General features: G+C 47.5%; 1 protein-coding gene across 1 annotated transcript in view; it reads right to left on the bottom strand.

Annotated features, from left to right (window-relative positions):
* Positions 1-19,900, bottom strand: part of SMPD3 (sphingomyelin phosphodiesterase 3) — an 83,961-nt gene extending 64,061 nt beyond the window's left edge. The window contains exon 1 of the mRNA XM_005896519.3: positions 19,763-19,900. The gene's annotated coding sequence lies outside the window, so the exon portion shown is untranslated. The remainder of the gene's footprint in view (positions 1-19,762) is intronic.
* Between the last annotated feature and the right edge of the window lie 5,863 nt (positions 19,901-25,763).

The raw sequence follows: 25,763 nt of genomic DNA, 5'->3' as shown, positions 1-25,763 counted from the left end.
GCCCTCCCAGGGTGTGACGCTGAGACTTGGGACATCCAACTCCTTTCCTGTTCTGATTATGGAAGAAGAAGAAGCAGTGTTTGGGAAGTTTACAAGAGCTCCCTGAGGTTCCCACACCCTGGAACCTTCCATCTGTGCTTGAGCCTGGACTAGGGGCTGGAGAGGGTCAGATGAGGACACAGGTGGCCACGGTGCTATGTACAAATCACCTAGAGCAGGTCGTGATCAGTCAGGCTCTTGATTCTGGGAACTACAGTGAGGTCAGAAATCCCAGTGGACAGTCAGAGCAGGCTAGCCTGCTCCAGCCAGAGGAGCCTCAATGATGTGCCCAAACTTGGCTGCCCCATGAGAGGTGATCCCTCTGTGATGGCTGCACAACAGGTGCCAAAGATGAGGCAGACATGGGTGAGGGTCTAGGCTCCTGCAGGGTTATGGATCTGGAGTTGGTCCTGGTCCACCAGCTGCCCCGAGGCTAGGATATAAGGAAGCTAAGAGCTATGTTACTGGAAATCTGGGCTCCTGTGTGGGAAAGCCAAGGCTGTCTGCTTTACTGCTGGACGTAGTAGGTTCAGTCCAATCTGCCTGCCAGACCCTGCACTTTTGGGGTGAAGCTCAGTGTAATAGGGGCTCAGATGGTAAAGACTCTGCCTGCAATGTGAGAGACCCAGGTTCAATATCTGGGTTGGGAAGATCCTCTGGAGAAGGAAATGGCAACCCACGCCAGTATTCTTACCTCAAGAATCCCATGGACACAGGAGACTGATGGGTTCCTTGGGGTCACAAAGAGTCGAACTAACACCTGCACTTTCACTTACAGAGCCAGGTACCAACCAGTCAGAACCACATGCAGGCAGGTTCATGCTCTGTCCTGGAGCATGGTTCTAAAAACTCCACCAGCCTCTGTGTCTGGGGACCAGGGAACTCTGACTGCTCTGGCAACCTTGGTGCCCGACTAGATTTCCTGGGAAGCTCTGAGTGGGTTGGGGGATGCTGGGCCTTGGGGCTACAACACTGATTTCAGGAGAACCGTCATTTCTGCTCTCAGCGGGAGCTTGGTGCTCATGTGATGGCCCCTTCCTTCCTGGCCTGCAGTGAAGCCTGATCAACTGCAGCCTGGTTGGGGATGAGCAGAGCTGTGTAGCTCAAGGCTGACACAGGCCTGTCCCAGTTCTCCTTGTCAACATGAGTCTCTACCAGCCCCTTGGGCTATGCCCTTCCCAGTTCTTTTTCCAAATGAAGAACTTGAGGACGAAGGGAGGAAGCTCTTCCTGGACCAAACAGTGGGGCCCATCTGAAGTTGTTGTTTAGTCTCTAAGTTGTGTCTGACTCTTTTGCGACCCCATGGATTGTAGCCTGCCAGGCTCCTCTGTCCATGGAATTCTCCAGGCAAGAACACTGGAGTGGGTAGCCATTTCCTTCTCCAGAGGATCTTCCCAACCCAGGGATCAAATCCAGGTCTCCTGCTTGGGAGGCAGATTCTTTACTACAGAGCCCCCATCTGAAGAGAGTAGAGTAGTTTCTGGGTCTGCATGAGGAAAGGAATTTAAAGTTGGGCCAGGCTTCCAGGGTGATTGTGAGAGGAGACAATACTTGCTCTCCTGCCCTTCCTGCCAGCTCCTCTACCCACATAATGCTACCTCTCACTTTCCCCTTCCCCTCTCTCCCTTTCTTTTTCTTTCTGGGAGTGCACAGGAACATTTCCCAGAGAGAACACGTGAAGCTCAGCAAAGCCCACTACACCGTCCCTCTGCAAATATTTGGAGCAGCTGCTTTCTTTTGCCTCCCCAGTCACGCTTTTTATCGACTGCAATGCCAGGGCCACGGCTTGTGATTCTGTGGCAAGAATCAATTTCATAGATGTCAATAAACTAAGAGGAGGATTAATCCGGACTCTGAACATGACAGCTATTTTGGGTCAAGTCTACATTTCATTCCTGAATGGACTCTGGCTTACCCCTCCTTTCCCTGGTTCAGCTCCTTAGCTTTCATTTTGAGTTCACACACTGAGTTTGGCCATGTGCCTGTGTGGAAGCCCTGGGCTAATTTCCAGCCTTGGGGGCCTTTCCCCCTTATCACCCCTACTGTTCAGCAGGAAAACCAAACATTATGGAAGAGAATTTGAAAATACGTCATGTGGAATTGTGCCTGTCTCAGAGCAACAAATTCTGTTAGGTTTCCCCCTTCGATCTGCACCCATGTGTGTGGTGGCTGGACCTGGGAATTCTCTTTATGGTCTATTTATTCAGTTAATGTTAGATGCAACTCCGTGTGGCCTTTGAGTCTTCAAGAGCATCATTTCCACTGGCTGCAGAATGTCGTGTCGAGTGAGTAGATGTGCATTATTTAATCACTTGTCTTCTGTGCACATTATTGCTGGAAGCCAGGTCACCTGACCTGATTTTGGCTCATAACACACATTTGCCAGTCCCAGTGCAAGGAGGTGCAAAAGTGGGGCCAGATTTCAGATGCATTTATTCATGAAATATTTATTAATTGTCAGTTAAAGACCAGGAAACATGCCACGGGGAGAGAACAAGGTTTAGGGGAGTAAGAAATGTGGCCCTAGATACCCAGTGGCTTGAGAGTCTGGTTGGGGCAAGGAGACAGAACACCAGGCCTCACATGATGGATGGATGGATGGATGGGGGGGTGGATATTAGGGCTTCTTATCCCCAGGGAACTTATATTATGCTGGTTCTGAGAAACTAGATTCTCAAATAATTGGGGCTTATCTTTTAAACATTGATGCATCCTCACTGAGGTTTTTTTTTTTTTTTTAAGCAACTAGTTTTTTGGTTTTGTTTTTTTTTTAAGATTTGTTTATTTTTTGACTGTGCTGGGTCTTCACTGCTGCTCATGGGCTTTCTCTAGTTGGAGTGAGCAGGAGTGACTCTAGTGGCAATGTGTGGGCTTCTCACCGCGGTGGCTTCTCTTGTCATGGAGCATGGGCTCTAGGCATGCAGGCTTCAGTAGTTGCAGTGCACAGGCTCAGGAGCTGTGGCTCGTGGGCTCTAGAGCACAGGCTCAGGAGTTTCGGTACATGGTCTTAGTTGTCCTGTGGCATGTGAGATCTCACTGGATCAAGGGTCAAACCCGTGCCTCCTGCACTGGCAGGCAGATTCTTCACCACTGAGCCACCAGGGAAGCACTACCAATTTGTTACTGATGAGAAAAGTAATAAAGTTCGAAACTATCTTATTGGGTTGGCTAAAAAGTTCGTTCGGGTTTTCCATACCATCTTCTGGAAAAACCTGAACAAACTTTTTGGCCAACCCAATACCTAAAAAACAAACAGGCAGACATTATAGGAGCTTTTCCTGTCATCACTTCCATTTCAATCATGTGCCTACTGATGGTTCTAGAGTAGGAAGGGAAAGGATGTGGAGGTCAAGCTGTACTTGGGGAAACTGGGGTAACTGGGACTCCCCTCCATCGTGTGCATGGGCTAGGGCAGGGAGGCTGCAAGCCACTAATATGAGAATAGTAACTGCTTTTCACGGAGCTCCTGCTTCAAGACAGACACTGTATAATGCACTTTATATGAGCAAATATAACTCTATAACAGTATTTTATGGTAGAGATGACTCTTTTCATGATTAAGAAGAGTTTGTGAATTAGAAAGGGCTTCTCAGGTGGCACTAGTGGTAAAGAATCCACCTGCCAGTGCAAGAGACAAGGGTTTGACCTCTGGATCAGGAAGATCCCCTGAAGAAGGAAATGGCAACCCCCTCCAGGATTCTTGCCTGGGAAATCCCATGGACAGAGGAGTCTGGCAGGCTACAGTCCATGGGGCCCCAAAGAGTCAGACATGAAATGATTCCCTAGAGATGACTTCTCTTCTCCAAACCAGGTAGCTGCATAGTATTTCATGTAACCCCCTTTCTAAAGAGGGATCCCATGCATCTTTGCCTTTCAGAATAAAACGGTAACTGGATAGAAATCTAGACCTAGGAATGCAAGAGAAATTATATGGAATAATTTTAGAAAGCTCTCTTAAAGTCATTTACTTTTCAATGAGAGTATGTACTTAGAGCTGAAATTGATAAGCATGTATGGTTAGAATTAGTACTTAAGTTTATTTTGGTCATTTTCAAAAGAGTCTGTACCTTTAAATTACCATACCACATAAGTGGGCTCACAACCTGATCTCATCTCACTCCCTTTGCCAGTAGATTAAAGACTAGGCTATTTACAGACTTCCTACTCTGTCTTGAAAAGTCAGGAGGCCAGACCAGAAACCACTGCCCAGCAAATCTTGGTGCTAGATCAAGGTCTATGCACTGAACTGGCGGCTAGATGTGTGTGGTGAGCAGAAGGGGATTTGATGGACCCAGGGTGAGCATTCCAAGGGGTAGGGGAGCCTGGACCTACTTTTTACAATTTGACCGTTGTTTTTCTTGATTACTGCAACAACATATTCATAGTCCTATAAATCAGAACCATAGGTTTTGTTTTCAAATGGGCCTTGCTCATGATGATGATTTATTCTGAGTCTGTCATGAAACCTACTTCTGACTGGATGATGAAATGCTCTCATGACCACCCCTTGGGACATCCCTGCTTCACATTCAATCAATCCTGCCCTGCATTGTCATATGTTCAGAGGGGCTTCAGTGGAGTTTCCTCTGAAGTCATGTCCACCACACCTGACCCCCACATATAGTGTGACATCCAGTAGTTGATGTACTTGGAACTTTGATGAATTTGGAGCTAGAGATGAATTTAGGAGTCCTTGGCATATGGAGGGGAGCTACACATCTCTACAAGAATAGGTGAGGGCACTTCCCTAGCTGTCCCGTGGCTAAGGCCCTGAGCCCCCAAGACAGGGGGCCCAGGTTCAATCCCTGGTCAGGGAACTAGATTTCACATGCCACAATGGAAGGTCAAAGACCTGGCACTGCCAAATAAATAATTTTAAAATAAAAAGAGTAGGTGAGGTCACCAGGGGTGTGGGCAGAGGGGGAAAGACTGGGATCTGTCTTGGGGCAGCCATGCTTGAGCTGTCAGTAGAGGGCGGAAGTTGAAAGACACAGAAGAAGAGACGGGTTGGGGAAACACAGTGCCTCAGGGCAAAGAACCAGAGGGTTTCAAGGAGGGAGTGAGCAGGAGGGCCCCGACCCAGAGGCCAGGGCTGTGTGGAGCCTGCTGGGACTCCCTTTGCTGCTTTTGTTTTTTAAATTTTACCCAAATCTTGGAAATTATCAATCCTATGCTGTGGGGAGGAGTCTTGCAGTTTGTTTTTTTCCAATTGTTTTAACATAGTCATTAGAATATGATATGATCACTAAAGAACATTTGGAAGAGAGAGTGGAAAGTTAAAATCTTAAATACTTAATTTCCACCCTTTTTGAACACACTACATGTTAATGTTTTGGTACATTTTCTTTCAGCAGCTTTTGCAGGTTTTCAGTGGTTTTTAAAATTGCAATTATAATTATACCATATATATATATATATATTTATACACAATTTAACATTTATACCACAAGCATCAATCTAGGGTTGGTCTTTTAAAACATGGCCAACATCATTCATACTGCTACAAAGGTCAGCACCCACCTTTCAATTCAATCATCTTCATTAAATTCCTCCTTTCTGTTATATTTTGGTTACTTGATGTCAGGTACTGAGAGTAGTATGTAAATTTATGCCCACAACTGTCTTCATCATGTATTTCTGATGGTAACAGGTTTTTGCCTCAAGTATTTTGATGCTAAAATACTAAGTGTACAAATGTTCAGAACATTTATGCTTTCACAATTGCTCCTATGAATATAAAATTACCCTTTTTATCCTGCTTGACGCTGCTTTTTGCTTCAAATTGTGCTTTGTCTGACAGAGCCTCTCACGCTTTTTCTTTTGTTTGCATTTACCTGGTATAGCTTTGCCTACTCTGGAATCATTTTATTTTAGGTGAGTCTCTTGTATTTGTTTAATCTGGGAGCCTTTGTCCTCTAACAAGGGAGTGGGAAAGACTTTTCATTTATTGTCCAGTCATTTCGGGTGGCCTTCTGTCATCTTGGTTTGTGTTTTCTGCATTTCATTTCTTTTCTGACTTTTGTGAGCCATAGCTGATGCTTTCTTTTGCCTTCCACAGTGATCTGGAAGGGAGACATCTTGTTTCTCACTCCACTGGTCTGCATCCTTTGGCCTCCAACAAAGTCTTAATTTGTCTCTGTGTTTGGTTTGTAAGCAGCTCTGCTTATCTCAGCCTGGCCCTTAGCATCTCTGGGAGGTGACACCCTCTGCAGAATGGCTGAAAGGCCCTCTGTTGATTTCTTTGTTTGCTCACTCTGGGAAGGGAGTTCCCGCATAGCTGGGCCGGAGCTTCTCTCCAGAGGAGGTGCCCCATGCTTCCAGCGAGATGGAGGGACCATCCAGGCTCTAGCCAGCGGGGGGTGGGGGGGTGATGATGGTGATGGGAGAGGGCAGGAAGTGTCATTATTGCTGCCTGTGGAAGCCCGGGGAAGAAGTGCCTATTGGCCTTTGGTTGAGAAAAGTGGCCTGAGCAGACCCGGCCCAGCTGGCAGGGGTGAGCTCTCTGCAGACAGAGTGTCCCAGGGCTGAGGGACCAGAGTGAGGGTGGGTGGGGAATGGCAGACCCGGAGCTGGCGGTGTCTGGTGTAGACAGGTGGTTCAGGGCCTGTCAGTCTCCAGCATGAAAATTCTCAGGCACATAAATTTTTTTCCTAAAATTGAAGTATAGTTGATTTACAGTGTTGTGGGCACATAAATTATTATGCTTGTTTTGGGAATTCCCTGGCACTCAGTGGTTAAGACTCATGCTTCCACTGCAGGGGACACAGGTTCAGTCTCTGACTGGGGAACTAAGATTCCACATGCCAAAAAATATTGTGTGTGTCTGTGTGTGTGTCTGTGTGTGTATGTGTGTAGGCCCGGGGTGGGTGTGCTTTTTAAGACTTGTAAATGGAATTTCAGTGAGGGCTTTCTCAGGGCCTCAATTTGTCTTCTCTCTTAATCAGGTATTGCTCCCAGGTATTCTCTCTATGGGGTAATTAACAGCTTTAAATGACTTATTTGAATTTAAACACTCTGGTATTTTTTAAATTTATGCAAGAAAGTTGCTCCTCTGTATCCCCTACCACAGAGATGCCAGTTCCAGAGATGACAGTACCACAGCCACAGATGGGGGAGGGCTGGGGTCTGGGAAAGGCAGGTGGGGCTGCTTGGGGAGGACAGTCTGCCAAGGCCAAGAAGGTCTCCAGAGGGAGACAGGCTGGACTTCATTGTTGTCTGTTTTTTGCTTTTCCCAGCTTTGTAGAGAAGTAAACGGATTTCTTTGGAAGGAATGATTCTAAAGCTGAAACTCCAGTACTTTGGCCACCTCATGCGAAGAGTTGACTCATTGGAAAAAGACTCTGATGCTGGGAGGGATTGAGGGCAAGAGGAGAAGGGGACAACAGAGGATGAGATGGCTGGATGGCATCACTGACTCGATGGATGTGAGTCTGAGTGAACTCCGGGAGTTGGTGATGGACAGGGAGGCCTGGCGTGCTGCGATTCATGGGGTCGCAAAGAATCGGACATGACTGAGCGACTGATATGATCTGATCTGAAACGTGTGTGTGAACAGTGTGATGATTTGATACATGTATATGTTGTGAAATGATTATCACAAGGCTTCATCTTCTGTAGGACCTGAGAGGCGAGGGTGGGGCTATCCTACCGCCAGGGATCCTCTGCCTGACAGGACCCAGGCTTTCCTCAGAGTGGCCACAGGTCAGAAGACCAGCTGGTGAAAAGGGGGGTGCCTGCACTGTTCAGAGCTTTGACAGGGCCAGCCTGGCTCCTGGGGAGGGTGGTGAGCCAGTAACTACTCAGGAGAGCTAGACCGTTTCCATCAGACACGAGAGACTGACACCTCACAAACACCATGTTTCTTCGGGACCAGCACCTCAGCTGATCCTCTGGGAACGCTTGGAACATTTAAGCCAGAATCAAGAGGTAGCATCATCAGGGTCTAGTACAAGCAGGTGCCAAGGAGGGACAAAGCCACGCCTGGCCACTGGAGTCAAGGTCATCACTCTAATCTCCCTGCTGCTCCAGACCCACATGGTCACAATGGCTACTGTCCAGCTCTTGGAGCACCAGATGAAGAAACTGAGGTCCAGAGATGTAGACGACATATCCAAGGTCACTCAACAGGCTGATTCCAATTCTTTACAGTATTTCAAAATATTTTGACGCATTCGCTTTTCTTCTTCATATGAATTGGTGTAAACCCTCTGACTCAGGTGTTAATGTCCAGACCCAACAAGTGTGTGTGTGTGTGTGTGTTTGTGTATGATTCCCACTGTCAGTGATAGTCGTTCCTCTTCTGTGTTTCCAGTGCTGTCTGCTCATCCCTCCATTATACCATTTATCTAGCTGCACGGGAATTATCTGTGTCCTCCTGACAGGAGTGAGTACCTAAAGTACTTGGTGCTGTTTTTTATATACAGTAGGCACACATGAATTTTGTTAAATGAATGTTGATGAATTCACTGTCTACTCACTATAAACAGGTAACCACTTCTTGGCTCTATTAAATATGCAATCTTTCTATGATCAATTAATTTAAAATTATGTTCTTCTGAAGGTTAATAACTGAATAGTTCTGCTAAGCTGACTGAGCCTGTGAGGAGCATAGCTGCTTGGGCCACAGTGCTTCATGGTGCCCCTTGTGGCAGCATGCTCTAATTGCAGGCAAAGGGTCTCAAGAATAGGTCTTTCAAAGGAGACATGTAAAGAAAAAACATTTTTGCTGAATGTATGCAACAGGTTTCTGAAATACACCAGCCTATGCCTCCTTTGCCCTCACTCTGCTACCCTAAAGTCCATAGTTGGAATCCCAGCTGCTTCGATTTGGTTAGCAATATTTCTAAGATACCGGTTTGGCTCAGCAGCTGGGCTACAGGTGAGGCAGCACTTGTAAGTAAACAACACAAAGTAGCCATGTTCATTTTCACATTTCCTACTTTGTACTCCATGTTGTGCTTTAGATTCAGTTAACCCCCTAAGGACAGGGACTGTGTGTCATTCGCTTCCATCTCTCCAATGCTTAGTGCAGGGCTTAACACAGAGTAGCTGCAGGTGCTGTGCTGGGAATGTCTAAGAATTGGCATGTCAGAGCCTGGGGGTCAGAATGATCAGGTAAAAGAGACCTGGCTGGGAAGCTGCTCTGAAGAAACTACAGCTCTACTTTCTGATACCCAGCCATTCCAAACATCCATGCCTTTATTATTATTCTGACTTCTCAATTTGATGTTATTCTTCAGAAGTCACCATTCCACTCTGCCACACTCAGTGTGTGTGGACACACATTAATCATTACTGGGGTCAATGACCAGATGAGCCCTTAACATTCCATTACCACGTGTTTGTCATTTCTCATTAGTGTTATGTTTGTAATTGCTAGGGACTTCTCCCTGGACAACTTGTCAAAATCTGCATGGCCTTGCCAAACCGTGGATTTATCCTTCCAGAAGCGTGGAGGGCATCTGGAACTCGCATGAATTTCCAGAGGAAACGCAGTGCAGCACCATGATCTCTTTCATCTTCTATCATCTTACACATCAAAACTCCCCCTCCACTCATCAAGGGACTCTTGCATAGCTGTGAGTATTACCTCCCCACTGCCTCTCACCCTTCATAGAACCGCAGATGCCTCTTGCAAGAAGTGCCGCATCCATGTCCCTCTCCCTTCCTGCCTTTGTTTTCCATTGTTATTAGAAGCGTAGCCATGGAGAGAAATCTGGTGGTCAGAAGTGACTGCAGCCATTAGAAAAGATAGATTTTCCTTTTCATCTGACTAAGGAGAATGGGGTCTGGTGTCTAGTCCCCGCAGTTTGCAGAGAATAAGCTGAACAATTTCAAGATGGCAAGTCCCCCCGCAAAAATCCCTTTTTGTGAAACAAGCTCTTTGCATGGGAATGGCTACTGATTGACAGATGCTGCATCCAAAATGGGCTGTGGGATTTACAGTGACCCCAACGCAGGCTCTCACAGCAGCCACTCTGGGAGACAGCCCTTCAGGGCTGTCACTGGAGAATCATGAACCAAAGGATAATACGGCCTGCCTCCTGGAGCACAGAGAAAAGGCCTCAGCCCAGGGGGCAAACCTTCTGCCTCCTCCTTCACAGAAAAAGCCCTCCTTAGCTTTATGCCTGGACTTGGGCACTCTGCTTGGAATGTGTGCTTCCTGGCAGCTCATGCTGCCTGTCACTTGACACAGGCAGCAATCCTTGGAGCAGACCTCCCACCCTTCTCCTGCCTAGGGCTTTCGTGAAGACTGAATGAGAGAAAAGTCCTTGCATGTTCTCTAAAAAGCAAAGAGCACTGGTAGGAATACTGGATGAAGTGCTGTCTGGCCACACCCTCCACAAGCTCTGGCTTTGGGCATGCTTGATGAACACATTCCATACTGCAACAAAATGCCCCATTTCAGTGAGATACCCCAAATTGGTAGTTTCAGATTTTACAACCCTTTCTTTGTCTATGAACTTCTTTTTGGCCAATACTTGTTAGCCATAGATCTTCTAAACCCTTATTTCCAAACATCCATTTCCTACTGAAACTCTCTTCTCCATTTCAGGGCCTCCAGAACACACCACCAGCATCCCCAGCCCTGTTTCTTTGGTCACAGCTTTTCCCTGCCTGCCCTCCCCACCCTACTTACCCTCAGAGCTTCTCCATGTTGTCCCCACCCTTGAAGACCAAGCAGAAGACCTCGCCTCAAGCTGACCCACAAAGCACCCTGCCCTCCTTCAAAAGAACTTATTGTGTTTCTGCTGACCTTGAGCCAGGGAGGCAGTAATCACACTGGTTAAGAGGAGGCTCTGCAGTCAGGTTGCCCACTTCTTACTGCTTGTGTGACCTTGGGCAAGTTACTGGAAGTTCCTGGGCATTGCTTTCCTCAGCTATAAAATAAGGATAATAACAGGAGCTCTTTTCTGCATTTAAAGGGCTGAGCACAATGCCTGATGCACTGTAACCACTCAGTAAAGGAGAGTTAGCATTATCCTAGGAATTTTCTTTATATGTTGCCATGTAAGGTTGTAACAGCCCAGGAAAAGTAGATTTCATTGCCCCAGATGATGAAAATGAAGCTCAGAAAGGTTAAAGCACTCGCCCAAGGTCACATATTTGGTCATGGAGCTGAGATGCAGAGTCAGGTCTGTCTGGTTGAGATCCACAGCTTTTGCACTGCCATAGCCAACCCACCTAATAGGCCTCCTATGGCTAGGTCAGCCCTTATTCCTCAGTTTGCCCTTCATGTGGGCCTTCCTTCTATCCCCAGCCAGACCCTGGGTTCCTCCAGAGCAATGTTTCTCAAATCTCCTTACCCCAGCTATGTATCATTCAGTATCTGTTGAGTGGACAAAAAAGTGAATGGATGGGGAAAATACATTTCAAGACCAGACTCTATCCCCAAAGAACCTAGCCCTGGTACTTAAGTCCATGGAAGTCAGGGGCCTCTCAGCAGAACCAGGGGTGAGCCCACCTCCAGGCTCTTCTCCACGTCAGCCTGCTCACCACACTGATCCAGGGTTTCTGACTGTGTCTCTCTCCTTCTAAAACACCTCCAGAAATTCCTGCACTTCCCGTGGGACTAGTCTATAGAAAGGAGTTTGGTTCCAACACGGTCTGTTAACATAAGTCTTCACTGAGTTTAACATGTATTTCTTTGATCTGGAAGGCAAACGTTTGGAAAAGAGATGGTCAAGGATAGCAATGATGTACTCCCTCAGAGCTGTGAAGTAAAGGGACCACGGCCACATTCTCCTGGGGCTATGGTTTCTGGATTTACATCCCTTTATTTTTAAAGTAAAACTGCATATAAAGTGCTCTAAATACCAATATCAGAATGTTAGAACTTTAAATATGGCAGAATGATGCCCATTTTGCTGCTTGCCTCACCATCCCAGACACAGAACCTCACGTGAGTTAATTGGACAGATGAGAACATGAAAGATGGGGAGGTGTGCCCCACATTATTGAGACCCAATGTTTTGGTGTAGACATAATCAAATGAAACTGTCCTTTAAGCCTCCTTAGGGACCAAGCAAAGATGAGGAGTGAAGCAGTAGCGTTATCGAGAAAACCATGCAGGTTCTGAATAGAAACTTTTCTGTTATAGAACACCTGAAATCCCAGTTAGTCATAGCTGTCATTTTTTGAGTGCTTAAAACTCCGTGTCTTGATCAAGGCCAATGGGTGGCAGAGCAGCTTTGACCTCATGTATGTCTGACTCCTGCCCAGCATCTTTCTCCTAAAGCACAAGGCTCTCATTTCCCCTGAGGAATCTTGGAGTCCAAGAGACTTAGAGCTCTTCGGTCATCTGTTATACATACCCTCTAATCATCCTCTTCCTCAACTCGTTAGCCGAGGTCAAGCCCTGTGCATAATTCAGTTAGCTGATTTGTCTATTCATCGTATGCTTATGTAAATGGCTTGAAATATTTCCCCAGTATTCTTTTTTAAATATTTAATTGAATGGAGGATAATTACTTTACAATATTGTGATGGTTTTTGCCGTACATCATCATGAATTGGCCATAGGCATACATGTGTCCCCTCTCTCCTTAACCCCCCTCCCGCCTTGCTTGTCACCCCATCCCTTCAGGTTGTCACAGAGCACTGACCTTGGGTGCCTTGTGTCAGTATCAAACTCCCACTGGCTATCTGTTTTACGTATGGTAATGTGTATATTTCAATGCTATTTTCTCAAATCATCCCACCCTCTCCTTCTCCCAATGAGTTCAAAGGTCTGTTCTTTATGTCTGAGTCTCATTTGCTGCCCCCTCGTAGGAATACTGGTACCATGTTTCTAGATTCCATATATATGCATTAAAAATATACAGTATTTGTCTTTCTCTTTCTCCCCTAGTATTCTTATTGGCAAGAAAATGGGGCCTACATCAAGGTAATTCATGAGCTTATACTTGCAAATGTTTTCAATCATGTTTTAACTAGTAGTAAATCTTTTGCTTGATTTATCTGAAAATTGCTTGTTTCTCTTTCTCCTGCCTCTGTCTTGTAAGATTCTATGAACCCCTTCTGATGATAACAGCAGCTAAGTAAAAAGAACAAATGAAATTAATATCATTTATTTAACTGAATGTCCAAAATGTTACTATATTTTATCCAAAACATTATTGAGCTATTTTATATTTTTAATACTAGCTTTTCAAAATCTGATGTATATTTTATACTTAAAGCACTAGTTTCAAATCAGACCAGTCTCAATTCAGACTGGTCATAGCTCAAGTGCTCAGTACACATATGGCTATTATACTGGACAACACAGATGTAAATAGGCATTCTCCTTTTCCTATTTCATCTATTTGTTTCTATTTCAACTTTAAATTTAGGTTCTGCATTAGGATTGGATCATAAAAGTCTACCTTAATGGAAATGTGCCCTTTGGATAATGTAATAAAACATAGCAGTTGTTTAGGACAGGAGAAAGACCATACCTTGAAAGAAAGTGAAAGTTGCTCAGTTGTGTCTGACTCTGTGACCCCATGGACTATACAGTCCATGGAATTCTCCAGGCCAGAATACTGGAGTGGGTAGCCTTTCCCTTCTCCAGGAGATCTTCCTAACCCAGGGAACATACCTCAGGAGTTATAAAATCTAGATTTCAGTTCTCACAACTAACTGGGGCTGTGGCCAGTGGCAACACTCAACTTCCCTCAGCCTCTTTCCTCATGTTGAAAGAGAGGTGATGGGGACTTCCCTGGCAGTCCAGTGGTTAAGACTTCATGCTCCCAATGCAGGGCGTGCAGGTTCAACCCTTGGTCGGGGAACTAAGATTCCACATGCCATGCGTGTGTGGCCAAAAAAAAAAAAAAAAAAGATGATGGTTTGTGATTACTGTTCTTTCCATTTCTAAAAATCTCTTTCTGCTTACTGCACACACCCTTTCCAGGGTTTCTGCAGCCATTTCCTCTTTCCAGGCACAATTTTTGTGTGACAGGGCTTATCCCAAGCTGGAGTAATGTGATCCCTGTGCCCAGCTCTGTGCCTGGCATGCTGCTGGCACAAGAAATGCTTGTTGAGTGAAGGAAAATCCAGTTCTCTGAGGGACCCCTGGGCCTCTTGGTTTTTGCTAGAGTAACTATAGCAGCCTTAGCAATTAATTATACTCTTATTTCCTTTCTCATATTAGCCTAAAACCCTGACAATCTAAGCTTTCTGAAGGGTAATAGCCAGGATTAGAAACCATTTCCTGATCCTGTTAGCCAAGGAGATGGTGCTCAGCTATAGGCATGGCTGCCTGGAGACCCCCGCAAATGGTCTCCCTCTTATTACATGCTGTTCTGATGCTGAGGAGAGTTAATTAATGACTCTAAATAAGAAAACAATCAAATCTGTCTGCAGTCATATGAGTCAGAGCGGACCCAGATGGGGAGCCAGTCCTTGGCCTCCAAGTGCCCTGGGGGAAAGCAATAGCAGCTTTTGCTCCAGACGTCAAAGCCCTACAAAATCCCAACCTAGAAGGGGAAGGAGTTGCTCAAAATGGCTTGGAGATCCAGCATAACGTGAAACAGTTTCTTAAAAGGCCAGCCCCCCTGCCTGGGTGTTGTGCACACTGAGCTCTAGGGAGAGGAGAAAAAGCACAAGCCTGTTTCTCTCTCCTCTCTTTAGACACCCAAACCTGCAGCAACTGCACGGGCAGTTCTCAGGCACAGGCCTCCTGTGTGTGTGTTGCAAGACCAGGGCAACTGGCATTGCCACCTGGAGGATATGTGGCTGGAAGCCTGTCAAGCCCCAAACCTGCCCACCTTCAGGACTCCTGTAGCCACATATGGAAGTGGAACATTGGTTGTGATGACATGAGGGCAGAAATGCGATGTTTTCCTGAGATTAGGTGAGGCTCAAAACAGTGAAAAAATTTATTTTTGTGTTAGAAAGTTTGATGTGAAAAATCTGAGAGTGGGAATGGGTGGAAGAAGCCTCTTAACAATATCCAAGTGTTCTCAGCACTGGAACAGGATGCTAGCCGATAAGGATAAGCCCTACTTCCTTAGCTCTATATGAACTCTGTTGAATAATAACAGCATCCTCATGGTTCTCTCTCTCTTCTTGCATGCTTGGCTTCCTGTGAAACAGTTCCATGCTGGAAAGAAAATCCTGCACCACTGGCCATGAGGGTCATATACCTTTCTCTTTCTTTGGTAATCAAGTTCAGGTTAGGAGCCCTTTGTCAGGATAAAATGTAATATGTATGTGACAATACGCTTGCACAGTTTTAAAGGACTCTGTGATTTATGTCTGAATCTTAGTTGGGCCCCAATTTAATTCCTGTAAAATTTGGTTAGAATATCTTAGAGGACACGACAATACTTCAATATTTCTTCTACAATAGCAGTAGGGAAAAAATTAGTGGTAAAAAGGAATCTCTGGAGTTTTAAGATATCCAGATTGGAACATAAATGTTGCTCCTTCTGATCTGTATAACCATGGGCAAACCCCTTTCCTCTTGAAGCTTCATTTGCTCATCTTGAAAGTGGGAATAACACCACCACCCACCTCATAGGACTCTGAGAATTAAATACATTCTTACATGTGAAGAGCCTGACTCAGAAATGCTTCCTCTTATTATTAGCCTGCAATTCTTTAAATAGGGACTGCTGGCAGGTTCATTCAAAGTGATGCAGTAGATCATCTACAGCTATGTTTTCCCTTGTTCCATTCTGTGACCAGCTGTGGGGAAATCCTCACAGAGGCCTTGGTCCTCAGAGTTTGCTCCTACTCCATGCCCTAAAACTCTGCTTTTTCTCTAGGCTGGCTGAGGCCAGTGCTCCAGAACCTTGGACAGCTCCACTCCTTACGGACTGCTGAGCGCCCTGAGGGAGCATGAAGGACTTGGGGGATTTTCCCAGAAGGGCTGCATTAGTGTGGGGATTTAGGGATCCCAAGGGCCTCAGTCTCACTCCCAGAAAGTGTACCAGTGACTGCATGTTCAGATTCTTCAACACAACCAGCCCTCCTGGAAAATTCTGAGGAGCCTCTCCTCCTCAGAAACCCTATCCATAAGAGTTACCAAATCATCAGGGCCTTTCCTTCTCTCCTAGGAACTCCAAGGATTTTTTTTTTTTTTCTTTTTTGAGCCCAAGAAGAACAAAAATACCACCCACATCTTCCTGTATCCGCTTCAGTACAAGGATTAAACCTTCTTGATTAACCTTGAGTGAAAGTAATAATGTATGAGCATGAAGAAAGGCTTTATAAGACAGAGACTCATGTATTAATTTAAAAAAAAAACATAATGTCATTGCCTGTATGTGATGTTAAGTGACAATCTCTAATCAGGATAAGCAGGTAGTTCAATTTATGAGATAATTTATCTTTTCACTCTCCAGTGTAGAACACAACACACATACGCAGTCACCTTCTGAACAGGCAAGGAAGAGATTAAGTCCTATTTTTACTTTATGATACTGAGTCATGTAGTTCAATGCAAATCACACGGATGCCAAAGTAAGAACAATACCAGGTATTTAAATACCTCTTTACTTTAAGGAGCACTGAAGAGTTTGTGGCTGCCTGAAATCACATTAGAGCAACTCCAGGAGGGGAGACATGTGTCAGCAGGTGGGCATTTAAGACTGAGCATATCCCATCCACCCCCCTATTCCCATCATTAGGCCTGGAGGAGCCAGTGTTTACTAGTTCTTTGCATTTAAAAATAGCACCCTGATACCTGGGTCTGATACTTTCTAGGCCATATTGTTGATGAGAAAAAGAAAGTATATGTTTGAAAAATACGCTTTTGATTAATAATGAGGAAGAGGGGAGGGTATAGAGGTAGAATAGGAATAAAAAAAAGAAAAGAATTGAAGAAAGAGAGGAAAAGACAGGAAATATGCTTAAACCTCCCTGAGCTTGATGAATGCTTTTCATGCATTTTTCTCTTAAACAGATTTAATGTCCACCCTCAGTTGGATGAAACCTTGAACAAAGGTCTTTAGGCTCTCTTTAAATATTTCTATATGGGGGAGGATAGTGGCTGTTCCATTGCTTGAAGGAACTGCAGACAAGAACTTCAACTCAGGACTCCAAAAGCAGACAAGTAGCCCCCAAATGGTTTTTACCTAACAATGCCCACACCCACCTGAGCTTTCACAATGTGAGGGAGTGTTCGTTGCCAAATTTCAGCTTGGTTACACTTCTGCCCAGCAGAGGTCGCTGTGGACACTTGTGGAGACGCAGGGTAGGGCGGCTCTGTCTGGTAACTGTTCTTCCTGTGGTTCCATTGGCCACTGTCTACCCCTCATACGGGAAAGGAGTCTCTGGTGACAGCACCTTTGCTGTCAAAGTGCTGTATAACTGAGATCGCTTGGTGGGAGTGGGCAGGTTTGGGAAGGCTATCCTCATCCTGTAAGATATCTACCCACAGTGATATCTCTGTCATGGTCGTGCCTTCACCGTAAGTGTTTGGTATTACTGAGAGCCCACCTGTCAACTGACCAGCAACTCCGGTCTCATGGCCCTTGCAGATAGATAGAGGCCAAAGTGACGAAAATTGTCTTGCCACACAATCTTGCACCCGCCCCATAAAGGATTCTGCTGATGAGCTCCCCAAGCTCAACTTGTCAGCCCAGGATGGTGGGGAGCAGAGTTCTGGTCCTCAGGGCAGCCCATTACAGCAGGATAAGGTTTCTGAGGGATGGGAAGGGGAGGGTGCTGGTGAGGATATCAGGGTCAGACTCAAAGCACCAGAAGGGCTGACAAGAGCTCCACATACTTGTGAGGCCCCACTTTCTGTGCCACACCACATGCACATGCTCTGAAGCTACCTCCACCTTGAGGGCATGCACTGGGACCCTAGGTCATTACGGCGGCCTGAGAGTTGATGGGATGACTACCCTGCCCCCACCCCCACCATCCAAGGCCAGCAGTAGTTGATTCTTTTCACACACAACCAGCTAGATGCACAAGCTCACCATGACACACACAAGAACACTGGAGCACACATTGGCACCTCACCCAGGCATACACATTCACACTCACACTCGGATCCACACCATCACCCTTGCAAACACACTGTGACACATGCACACACATTTGAATCCTGGAACCAAGTTGACCCAACACCGGCTGATGGAGTGGGGTTAGGGGGTCCAGTCAGGATGCCCCTACCGACCCCTGGCCCACTCATGCATCCTGAACCCCGACCCTCCTCGCGAGGCGGAGCCCCTTAATTGTACACGTCCTCGTGGTCACAGGTCTTGAACGCTCCACAGAAGGGACCCTGGCTACCGTCGCACACACGGCATCCTGGGTGCCGGACCAGCGAGAGTGGTGGTGTGCATGGAAAAAGGGTGCGGGGTATAGTGCCTTGCCCGGAGCAGCCGCCTCCTCCCTAGGGATTTTCCATCCCGGCTCGCGCGGGCCCGTGGCAAGGAGCGAGCGCGCTTTGTCTCCCGCCTGCTTTCTCGCACGTTTCCGCAGAAGCTCCCCGCGCCGCGCCCGAAGCCACCCCCACCCCTTTCCTGGCCGCGCCCCTCGCCCAGCCAGTGGCGCAGGCCCGCCAGTGCGGCGACCGCGGCTTTGTCCTCTCGCGCGTGGATTCGGGGGCCGAGCGCGAAAGCCCCGCGCCCCGAGTGGCCGCCGCATGCCTGGGACACAGGTCTTGGCAGTCGGATCTGAGGCGCGCCCCTCGCCGAGCGGAACAGCCCGAGGGTCTGTGGGGACGGGGCGGGTGCGGGGGGCGGGGAAGCGTCTCCCTGGAGCTCTAAGGCGCTTGAGAGAAGACCAGCCCCGTCCCGCCCAGCACGTGCCCATCCAGGTTTGGCTACCCGCTGCGGTTCAGGAGCCTGAAGGCGGGGCGGGGCGCGGAGGGTCGTCTCAACTTAGGGCCCCTGGCCTGAATCCAGTTAGACAGCGACAAGGCGATAAAGCCCGGGAGGGGAGAGATCGGGAGGGGGTTCCTCAATCCCTCTTACTTTTCCCCACCACAAACCCCACCCCCAGGCCACTCCGACCTTAGACACGGGGCCCAGATCGCAGAGGACCCGGAGAATCCGCCAGTGCTTTGCTGTCCCAGCGACTCCTAACAGGGTGGGGAGGCGTCTCTCAGCTTTTTCACATCGCATTCCCCCCTACATCCCCATCCCCCCGCAATAATCTAGGTGGGTCCAACTGGGAGGGGGAAGAGTCCTCTGTCTCCATCTTCATCCTGTTCCCGCCCCCCTCCCCTTTCACAAAAACCCTAGGATTCAGGGGAGGGGTGGGTTCGAGGAAGGGTCTTTCTGACGTCCCCAAACAGCCCTTCCTCAGGAGGGTCTGAGCAGAGGAGGTGGAGCATCGCAGTTTCATCCATCACATCCAGACCCTCTTTGTAACGCCAAGCAGCCGAGGTGTTGTGGGGAAGGGTCTTCCTGCCTCCGAATCTTTCGTCCCGGAACACTCCCTCCCATCCTCAATAATCCAAGCGGCCTCGACTTCAGGCACAGGCTGAGAGAGGCTCCCGTCTCTCAACGTCCTCTCAGGAGAGACGGTGGGGCAGGTCCCCAGTCCTCTCCTCGCCCCTCACGCTCAAGAACCTCCTTCACCATAAGACAAAAACTAACCAAAGCTGCTCCGATCCCAGGCACGGGGCCACAGGGAGACTCACAAGGAGCCGGTCAGCAGCTCTCTGGGACAGATGGTCTTGGGGGCGGCGAGGACTGGTCCCATCAACTCCCAGGTCCCCTCACGCCTCGGTTCATTCCTTCCCCAATAAAACAAAAGCGAATCCAGCAGCACCGACCTCAGAGAGGCGGGAGGGCTATCGCCGCCCTGCAGCGCACCCAGTTCCTCTGGGCTCCTCACGGCTTCAGCTTCCAGGCGATGGCTCTCGCGGCGGCAGCGGCGGCGACGACTGCGACCGCGGCTCTCCGGTCCGGAGCCTCCCTCGGACTCAGCACCTGGAGCTGCGAACAGCTCCGCGCCTCATTCCGCTGTCCCCGCCTCCTCCGTGCCGCCGTAGCCAATGGTGGCCTGGGCTCCGCCCAGGAGGCCGCCCATTGGGGGGCGCCATCCCCACTCCCTTCGGCCCCGCCCGCGGGGTTCCTCTGTCTCTCGTACAAGACCGCATCCCCGAGAGACCACCGGAGTTTTCGCATAGCCTTCTGGAACTTGTAGTCCTTTAGGGACGCAGAGTGGGCTCATGCATCGGACAGGTAACGAGAGATAGACTGCATTTCCCAGGGTGCATTGACGAAACCGAGGCGCTGAGGAGGGCGGGAGGACTGTTTCTATAGCAAAGGCGGCCAGTTGGGAATGGCTGATGGAGAAATGGGGCAGGCCACGGGACCCTCGACGGATTGTGCGTGACTTTGGGCAGCCTCTTGGGAGGCCGTTTGCATTGTTTTTTCGCCTTGGTCCCCACACCAGGACTGTGGGCCTCAGTTTTCTTATATGGGAAAAAGGGCGTGGAGTCGTCTCTCCGCCCACACTCCACGGTGTGAGGGGAAACCGAGAGCGAGCCTCCGTGCTTTGCCCAGCAATGGTGAGAGAGGACGGAGACTTTCGGCTTGAGAGTGGAAGGGGCGCATTCTGAACTCCATCCCTTTGTTTTTGGCCCTGTCTTGTCGTAGAGAGGCGCTTTACTTTTGGTCATTTTCCTTGTGCCATCAAGGCCTTCCCATCCTGGCTTCTGGCCTCCTTCACGCCCTTCCTCCCCGTACCGCAACGTCTTTCACGGCGTAGAGAGGGCGCTTCTCCTGCTTTTTAAAAAAAAAAAAGCGTTCACCAGGCTTCCCATTGCCTCTGGAATTAAACCACATTCCTCAGTATCAATCTAAAGGCCCCTCGAGATCTAGACTCCACTTTCTTGCCACACTCTGAACTTCTCTGGAAGCCGGGACGCCTTAAGCACCCGTTCTCTCCCGTGCGTCCCTCCACCTTGCGCTCAGCTAACTCACGCTCTTCAAGCCCCAGCCTAGACGCTGCCTCCTTAGTGAAGCCTTCCCAGATGCCCGGCTACTTATGAGATACCTCACCTTGTGTTTGAGCTGCACTCTCTACTTCCCTCATTCTACTTGTTTGAATACCTGTCTTCCACAGAAAAGATCCACAGAGCAGGAACCATGCCTTTTATTCACACTTAGAGTCCAGTGCCTATAGTGTCTGGCACATAGTAGGTACTCGGTAGATACTTGTAGAGTTGAAACTGAATATAGTGTAATTGAATTTGCCTTCCACCTCCATGATTTTAATCTCTTAAGGTTAGACATTTCCCATTGCTGAAAGTGTTCAACTAGAGAGATGCCACCCTTTTGAAGAAAAGTTTATGTTATTCACAAAATGGATTGAATTTTTGCCTGAGTGCTTAGAGGGCCTTGACGTTTTCAGTCCTGTGACGCAGGGAGTGATAGATTTATGCTTATTATTCCTTAGAAGTCCTGTGAATTCTCCCCTAAATGTCATCAGTTCTTCGTGTTCCTCTATTTCTAGCTGTTGGCCCTTCTTCTTTCTGTGCCTAAACATTCTGCCTCCTACTCCCTTTCTGGGAAAGAGCTCCTGCTCCTGTCAGTAATGAAGTAAAGACAGTCTGAGATCCCTGCCCTTCTTTCAGCCCTCTTCTCAGCATCATAGAGCCCTGGTGTGCTATCCCACCTTGCTAGGTAACATCTTTTCTGATTTTTTTCCCCATTCGAAACCCTGGTATTGGCCAGATGGTCCAATTAATCCCACACGTGCTTCACACATCACTATGTCCAGGCGTTTTGGATATATTTTAGTTAAAGCATTCTTGGAAAAATGCTTTAATAAAAAGGAATAGTTAATTTTTGGCCAGAGAAGTAACAAGGAGGTTTATCTGAATCTGATTCTGATTCAAACCAAAAGGACAGAGCCCGAGAAAGCAACCCTGAAGTCCTTGTGTTGATGACATGCAGAGAGGGAAGGCTAGAATGGGAGAAGGAGTCAAATAGATTGCAGTTAGAGAAGAACTAACAGGATTTCTATGGGGCATGACAGAGAGGCTTTGATTCTGGTTAAACCACGAGGAAAGGCCTTTGGAGCTAAATGGACAGTTGAGTGTCTTATTACTGAGGATGAGGAAAGTGTAGGAGGCAGGGGGAAATGGGATTTGTGCTGACACAGAGTGCCTAGTTCTGTGGATGCAGTGAGAGCAGAGGTTGTTGGAAAAGCGGGAAGCGGGGAGGACTACACCACAGGGTGGGCATCAGCCCAGCAGAAGCAGAGTATCAGCAGGAGGCTGCCCAAGAAGACCTCCTGGAGCAACAGTTGAAACTCGAGAGGTCAGCTTAGCCTTTCAGGAGTAGTGCTAGTTTTCAGGAAATTGTTATCTGCAGGGTAAAAGTCAGGGTTCCATGATTCTCCCAAAAAGCAGGGACTAAAATAGCATCCACTCACCCAAGCTGAGTCGGGAAATCCAGATTCTGACTTTGCCTCTGACTAGGTGTATATGACCCTAGGCTAGACCTGTTTCTTCAGTTGTAAAATGCTGTTTATTGGTGGTAGGGAGCAGCTAATAAGGTGGAGGTGGGGAATTCAAACCCATTTACTAGCTGTGTGACCTTGTAAAACCACCTTCTCAGATCTACAGTTTGCTTATTTGACAGTGTTGAAAGGGAGAAATGAAATGCCTTATGTAAAACACTTCATAAATATTAAGCACTGAATGAATGTTTGTCTCTTTCCACAATCTTCATCTTGAATTAATTAGAAGTTGGTTTGACTATGGATAAATAGACAGGAGGTAATGTTCTGGGTAATCTGAGTTCAAATCCCCATTCCCTCTCTTATGATTATATGATTTTGCTCAGACATGCGCTCCACATATTTGTTTTGTTTTTTGTTTGCTGCACTGTGTATTATTTGCAGCATGCAGGATCTTTAGTTGTGGTCTGCAAACTCTTAGTTGCAGCATGTGGGTTCCAGTTCCCTCACCAGCGATCAAACCCAGGCCCCCTGCATTGGGAGCATAGAGTCCTAGCCACTGGGCCACCAGGGAACTCCCCTGTTTTGTCTTTTTTAAGGATGGAGGGGTGGTTTCAGAGCAGAGAATTGTAGGAAAAATTCTAGATGGTTATAAACTGGAGTTGCAAAGGATTCCAGGGGAACCCTGAGCTAGCCTCTTACCTTGTTAGAGAGACAAAAGGTCTTGGTGAAGTTCCATATGTCTTCTAATTCAATAATGAGGGGATTAACTAGGCTGCTGAATCTCAGACATGGAGCTGGAGTAATTAATTGGGGTGGGCTCCCGAAGAGCCTAGTATATCAGAAATATAACTTTATTTTAACGATAATGAAGATTTTTAAGAAGATGTACATTTTGAAAAGGTCTAGGGCCTGTGTGGGGGCTTCCCTGTTGGCTCAGACAGTAAAGAATCTGCCTGCAATGCAGGAGACCTGGGTTCAATCCCCTGGATTGGAAAGATTCCCTGGAGAAGAGAATGGCTACCCACTCCAGTATTCTTGCCTGGAGAATTCCATGGACAGAGGAGCCTGGTAGGCTACAGTCCATGGGGTCGCAAAGAGTCTGACAGGACTAAGTGACTAATACTTGCACTTTCAGGGCCTGTGTGGAGAATGACCAGGAGAGAATGAGGCTTAGATGTAGGTTGGAAGCTGCTGCGGTTATCAAGCACAGAGTCCATGAAGATGAAAAAGGGTGCATCTGAGCTGTATTAAGGAAGTAAATATTCAAGGAATTCCCTGGATGTCCAGTGGTTAGGACTCACTGCTTTCACTGCCAGGGACCTGGGTTTGATCCCTGCTCGGGGACCTAAGATTCCACAAGTTGCATAACATGGCCAAAAAAAAAAAAGAAAGAAATATTAAGAGGACTTTGTGTGTGATAAGCTGAGGGTGAGGAGGAGAGTGGTGAGTCAAGGATGATGTTCAGGTATCTGTGTTGGATAACTAGGTGAATGGATGGTGGTGCTTTCCTGTGAGGTATGGAATAGTAAAAGAGCAGGCTTAGGCAGGAAGAGGAGGAGATAAGTCTGAGGTGCGTGGGACATCAGGTGAGATGTCCATTGGGTGATTTGGAGCTTATCTTGGGAGAATGCCTTAATATATGGGAGTAATGAATTCAGGCCAAAGAAGAAGTGATCATGGATACTATTACTCTGAACCTAATTCAAACCAAAAAGACAGAGCCTGAGAGCCTGTCATCCTTGAGAGATGTGATCTGGAGAAAGTACCGTAAGTTATCAGGCTCTTAACATATACATCATAACTGAAGCTATGGAAATGAATGTAACTCTTCTGTTGCTGCTGCTGCTGCTGCTAAGTCACTTCAGTCATGTCCGACTCTGTGTGACCCCATAGATGGCAGCCCACCAGGCTCCACCATCCCTGGGATTTTCCAGGCAAAAACATTGGAGTGGGTTGCCCTTTCCTTCTCCAATACATAAAAGTGAAAAGTGAAAGTGAAGTCGCTTAGTCCTGTCCGACTCCTAGCGACCTCATTGACTGCAGCCTACCAGGCTCATCCGTCCATGGGATTTGCCAGGCAAGAGTACTGGAGTGGGTTGCCATTGCCTTCTCCGAACTCTTCTGTAGAGAGGGTGAAAGAGAAAACAAAAATCTCTTGAGATATGCCAACATTTAAGGGACAAGTAGAGGAAGAAGGGCCCAGAAGGAAAGGTTAGAACAGATAAATAGGAGGAAAACCAAAGAATAGTGTGCACAGAAGCCACATGGAGGATTTGAGTTGACATGCTGTAGAACAGTCTAGTAAGCCAAAGTCTGAACAAATGAACACCAAATTTAGCAACAAAGAGGTCACTGGCAATCCTAGAGAGAGCAGGTTCAATGGAGCAGCAGGGTGGAAGTCTGAGTGTGTGGGAGGTAGATGTAGATAACTCTTGTTAGCAGTTTTGAAGGGGAGGAGAGAGAAAACCAGAAAGGAAATAGCGTTGGGAGACAGTTTTAAATTGGGAGAGATTAGGACCTTTAAAAATATTCGTAGGGAAAAGCCTGTATATGAATAGTTGAGGATACAGGAAAGAGAAGGATTAAAGAATGAAGTGAGGTCAGCAAGAGGATGGAGGTGGGGCAGTGAGGTTCAGAGTGAGCCTCAGGCAGGAGAAGAGAAGGAGGAGTTGGAGATGCAGGTAGATCAAAAGTTGGTTGGTAGGTAGTCAGGAGGTGGGTTCAGGAAATGGAGGGAATTCACGCCTGATGGCTATTACTTCTCTTGGGATGGGAGGCAAGAATACCTGCTCAGTGTGAGGAAGTGAGATGGGGTGGGAAGCTTGAAGAAAGAAGAAAATATTCAAGATGGCTGCTGTGGAGAAGAGGAGGGAAAGCTAAGAGCAGCCCACAGAGACTGCGGGCTAGTGGTGAGGGACTGATGAGGCCGGAGGCCATGGATTTGTGGGAGCACTAATCTGTGACGCATGGGCTTTCTTCAGCATCCCATCAGCCCTGAGATAGGGAGAAAGCTACTGGTGAGGCTGATCCAGGGCTGGGCTTTCAGGACAAGGGAGACAATTCTTCCAGGAAGCTGGAGATGCTGACAAGAGAGGTAGAAGAGGTAGTACACCAAAAAAAGGAATGAGGGGAAGCCAGAATGGGGTGGAAAGATGGGAGGGGTGGGGTTCTCAGTGGGGAAGAGCAGAGAGGTCAGACATGCTGGTCAGAGGTAGAGGAGCTATGGGCAGAGGCAGGGGCGGGGTGGCTGGAGTGGACAGAGGAGGTCATGGGTTTGAGAAGCACATTTGTTGGATGGGTCATTAGGAAATCTTCCAGGAATATGACTGCTCTGAAGGAGAGAAGAAGTCTTGTAGCCC

The sequence above is a fragment of the Bos mutus genome, chromosome 18 (assembly GCF_027580195.1).
Source record: "Bos mutus isolate GX-2022 chromosome 18, NWIPB_WYAK_1.1, whole genome shotgun sequence".
NCBI lineage: Eukaryota > Metazoa > Chordata > Mammalia > Artiodactyla > Bovidae > Bos > Bos mutus.
The sequence above is the reverse complement of the archived record's forward strand: the minus strand, read 5'-3'. Positions and strand labels throughout refer to the sequence as shown.